General features: G+C 38.9%; 1 pseudogene; it reads right to left on the bottom strand.

Moving 5' to 3' along the window:
- Positions 1 to 458: 458 nt before the first annotated feature.
- Positions 459 to 555, bottom strand: LOC127077506 (uncharacterized; annotated as a pseudogene).
- Positions 556 to 5,233: the final 4,678 nt, after the last annotated feature.

The following is a 5,233-nucleotide window of genomic DNA, read 5'->3' as shown; positions in this document are numbered from 1 at the left end:
CTTATTATATCCTCTGGCGGAACCTGAACGTTACGCTCGCACACGTTTATTTTTCCATAGAATTAGGAGAGCTATGGCCGAAGATCAAAACCAAAGACCTCTTAAGGATTTCTCCCAACCATCCAACGAAGAACCTAGTTCTAGTATAGTGAACCCAACCATCCCAGCTAATAATTTTCGAACTTAAACCCTCCTTGTTGCAACTAGTGCAACTGAGACAATTCGTAGGTCTTGCTACTGAGAACCCAAACCAACATTTAAAAATCTTTCTCCAATTAGCATACACTTTTAAAACCAATAGAGCTTCTCCTGAGGCAATCCGTTTAAGATTATTCCCTTTCTCCCTCAGAGATAAAGCCCTATCATGGTTAGATTCCCTTCCACCCAATTCCATAACAACTTGGGATAACCTTAGAAAAGTATTCCTTGCTAGATACTTTCCCCCAAGTAAGACCGCCGTTCTTCGAAACCAAATAACCAGATTTACCCAGAATCAAGGAGAATCGTTGTTCGAAGCTTGGGAGAGATATAAAGAGCGTGCCCACATCATGGTTTAGAAAATTGGTTAATCATTCAGACCTTTTATAATGGACTTCACTATAACACTAAGATGACCATCGACGCTGCCGCAGGCGGCGCACTGATGAACAAACCTTACCCTGAAGCTAGTGCCCTCATCGAAGATATGGCTCAAAATCATCAATCATGGGGAGTCGAACGAGCGACAGTTGAGAAGAAGGAAGCCCAAGGAGGAGTGCATGAGTTAAGCTCTATAGACATGATGCAAGCTAAAATGGACACGTTGGCCCTCAAGGTCGAGCATATGTGCATAAACCCGAATACTGCAGCTGCAGTTTCGTCGGATTGTGAGATATGTGGAACCAAAGGACACCAATCTGCATAATGCAATCTCTTAAATGAAACCAACTCTGAGCAAGTGAACTACGCCCAAGGGAACCCATATTCGAATACCTACAACCCTGGATGGAGGAATCACCCGAACTTCTCCTATAAGAACAATAACCCTATCCAAAATACCGCACCTCCGAGACAACCAGGTTACCAAGCCCCAAGACCAAATCAACCTATGCAACCTGTGCCACCAAAGCCGAGCCTTGAGAAAATTATGGAAAATTTTATCACTGCTCAAACCCAACAAAACAAAGAGTTCATGAACCAGAACATTCACATTAACGAACTGATTACCCAGTTAGGAACCAAGGTTGACCAAATAGTTACTCACACTAAGATGCTTGAAACCCAGATCTCTCAGGTAGCTTTAAACCAAGCCCCTCAGACTACACATGGAGACAAGTTCCCTGGACAACCTCAACAGAATCCGAGAGGACAAGCCAATGCCATTACCCTACGAAGTGGGACCGCTTATGATGAGCCATCTAACCCAGGATTGAGTGAACCCAAAACTTCTAAGGAATATACTGAACCCACAGACGAAGTAAAGGAACCAGAGGAACCTGAAAAACAGGAAGGTCAAGAAAAAGGAGAAGAACCTAAAGACAAAACTTATGTACCACCCCCGCCATACAAACCACCGATACCATATCCACAAAGACTCAAACAAACCCAGATCAATAACCAGTATCATAAATCTATTAAGGTTATAGAAAAACTTCACGTAGAAATCCCTTTCACAGAAGCCATCACCCAAATACCTTCTTATGCAAAGTTTCTCAAAGACATCCTTACCAACAAACGAAGACTCGACGATCCGAAGCCCTTGGAATGCAATTCTATTTCCGAGAATAAGTTAGCCAAAAAAGATAAAGATCTTGGAAATTTCTCCATTCCTTGTCTTTTGGGAATTCATGTCATCGAAAAAGATTTTCTAGACTTAGGAGCTAGTGTGAGCTTAATGCCTTTAGCAGTTTGTGAGAGGTTAAACTTAGGAGAATTACAGCCTACTAAGATGTCACTTCAATTAGCCGATAGATCTGTTAAGTATCCGATAGGCATATTAGAAGATGTCCCTGTTCGGATAGGACAGTTATTTATCCCTACTGATTTTGTTGTCATGGACATCAAAGAGGATAATGATATACCAATCCTTTTAGGTAGACCATTCTTATCAACTGCAGGAGCCATAATAGATGTCAAGAGAGGAAAGTTGACCTTTGAGGTAGGTGACGAGAAGATAGAATTTATACTTTCGAAATTTCTTATGGCACCTGTGATGGGAGATGCATGTTATGCCATAGATATCATTGATGAATGCGTTAGGGAATTAGAACAAGAAGAAATCATAAAAACAATTAAGTTGCCATCAACTCTCATACTGGAAGATGATAACTTTAGGAAGCCCTACATCGATGATAACCTTTACGAATGTTTATCCCTTACCCCAGATCCTATGCCATGCCTTAAGAAACCAACCTTAGAACTTAAGGAACTTCCTAAGAACCTGAGATATGAGTTCCTCGATGAAGAGATGAACCGTCCACAACGAGTAGTTTTTCAAAAATGTAGTTTAGCGACAAATTGACTCGGATTATCGTTCTCACAAGGATTCTTGAATGAATTAACCAATGATAGTAACGATTAATGGGGTTTTGGTTGGTTTAGGATTCAATTAAAAAAATAGATTAAAATAAGTGATTATTGAAATAAGTTGTAGCAACAATTTACTGATTCGGTCTTTGCCTATCATCGACTATCGTAATTCCAACTGCAAATTAACTATTCCTATTCGATTATAATATCAACTGACAAGCGCAATTGATAGTATAAGTTGTATGTTCCTATTATCCGAATTAAGCAAACGGGATTAAGTTTCATGAATTAAGCAAACATGAATTAAACGGACTCGATAATGAATTAAGCAAACGAAATCGTGACTATAGTTAGGATCACACAATCAATCGGATTAAATCAATATAGCATATGTAAATTGGATTAAGCAAACAAAATACATATATTAATATTGAAAGGAATAAAAAAACCTGAATAAGAATTACTAAAATCTCAAGGTATCGGAACCCGAATACAACAAATTGTTTGGATCGATTAGTTCTTCATGAGAATTCTGGCCAAAGCTTTTCAGTATTTCGTGAATAGTCCTTCCTAATGTTATGCGGCTGCTAGGTATATGGAAAACAAGGAATTTGGTTTACAACCCAACTGGATCGAAAACATAACCCAAGCCCAAAACTAATGACCCAAAACTTAAATAAAACTAATGCTGCAACTTCAACGAATTTTCTTGCCCTGTTACAGGCTGAATCATCTCTCGACTTCTGAACAAAAGTCGTAGATCTTTTTCTTATCTTCCATTGATTGGTAGCACGTCTCAATCCGATACTCCTAGCTCAAGATATGATTTTTCTCGCGAAAGCTGCTAATGCTGAAAATTAAATACGAAAATTAAGTAAGTGCAAAAATAACATAAATTATAAAAACATATTAAAACATAAAAATAAGCAAAGCCAACCGAAGAAATGCTTGAGTACAAACATGAAAGAACGTGCATCAAAATGCACTGATCACAGTTATAGTCAGTGCTACCTTGAGCCAAGAGGAAACAGACCAACTCTTAGATGTTTTACGAAGATATCCCTCAGCCTTAGGATATAATATCTCTAACCTGAAAGGTATAAGCCCATCTGTATGCATGCGTTGGATTTCGCTCGAAGAAGATTCAAAGCCCTCCAGAGAACATCAGAGAAGAATAAACCCTATAATGAGTGATGTTGTTAAAAAGGAAGTTCTTAAGTTACTTGAGGCAGGTATAATCTATCAGATCTTGGATAGTAAGTGGGTGAGCCCTGTGCATGTAGTACCTAAAAAGGGAGGCATCACAGTGGTGCAAAACGATAAAGGCGAACACGTAGTAAAACGGATAGAAGGAGGATGGCGGATGTGCATGGACTACAGAAAGTTAAATAAAGCAACCAGGAAGGATCATTTCCCTTTACCATTTATAAACCAGATGTTGGAGCGTCTAGCCAGACACTCTTACTTCTGCTATCTAGATGGATACTTTGGATTCTTCCAAATACCTATCCACCCCGAAGATCAAGAGAAGACTACCTTTACATGCCCTTATGGAACTTTTGCCTACAGACGAATGCCATTCGGACTCTGTAACACCCCAACTACTTTCCAATGTTGCATGATGTCAATCTTTGCAGATTACCTAGATAGTATCATGGAAGTATTTATGGATGATTTCTCGGTTTGCGGATTTGATTTCAAAAATTGTCTTGCTAACCTTGAGAAAATCCTGGAGAGATGCGTGGAGGTGAACCTTGTGCTAAACTGGGAAAAGTGTCATTTCATGGTCACCGAAGGGATTGTTTTAGGACATATAGTTTCCAAAAAAGGTATTGAGGTAGATAGAGCTAAGATAGAAGTCATAGAGAACCTAAAACCACCCAAAACTATTAGAGAAGTCTGAAGTTTCCTTGGACATGCTGGATTCTACCGGCGTTTTATCAAGGACTTCTCCAAAATAACTAAACCTTTAACTGACCTTTTAATGAAAGATGCTGAATTCATTTTCGATGGAAAATGTAATAAAGCATTTAATCTTTTAAAACAAGCGTTGATTTCAGCACCTATTATGCAACCCCCTGATTGGTCAGAACCTTTTGAGATAATGTGCGACGCTAGTGATTATGCCGTTGGAGCCGTTCTAGGACAAAGGAAAGATAAAAAATTACATGTAATTTATTATGCTAGTAGAACCCTAGACGTTGCCCCACTTAACTACGCAATAATTGAAAAGGAACTACTAGCTGTAGTTTTTGCTATAGACAAATTTAGATCTTATCTACTAGGAGCCAAAATTATAGTTTACACCGATCATGCTGCCATTCATTACCTATTAAGTAAAAAAGATGCCAAGCCCAGGTTACTCCGATGGATTCTGTTACTACAAGAGTTTGATTTAGAGATCCGAGATAAAAAAAAGGCACTGAAAATGTAGTAGCTGAACACCTTTCTAGGCTAGAACACCTGAAACCAGACTTCGTACCCATAAATGATGATTTTGCATATGATAGACTGATAGCTAAACTAGAAACCATTGAAGACGATAGCCTAGGCCCTCATGAGCACTTCCAAAAATCCTTAGCTATAAGTAACGTGCCATGGTATGCAGACTTTGTTAATTACCTAGCTGCTGATATCATACCCCCTGATCTTGACTACCACCGGAAGAAGAAGTTCTTCAACGATGTAAGAAACTTTTATTGGGACAAACCGCTCCTTTTCAAAA

The sequence above is a fragment of the Lathyrus oleraceus genome, chromosome 4, assembly GCF_024323335.1.
Source record: "Lathyrus oleraceus cultivar Zhongwan6 chromosome 4, CAAS_Psat_ZW6_1.0, whole genome shotgun sequence".
In the NCBI taxonomy this organism is placed as follows: domain Eukaryota; kingdom Viridiplantae; phylum Streptophyta; class Magnoliopsida; order Fabales; family Fabaceae; genus Lathyrus; species Lathyrus oleraceus.
This window is presented reverse-complemented; position numbering and strand designations above follow the sequence as displayed.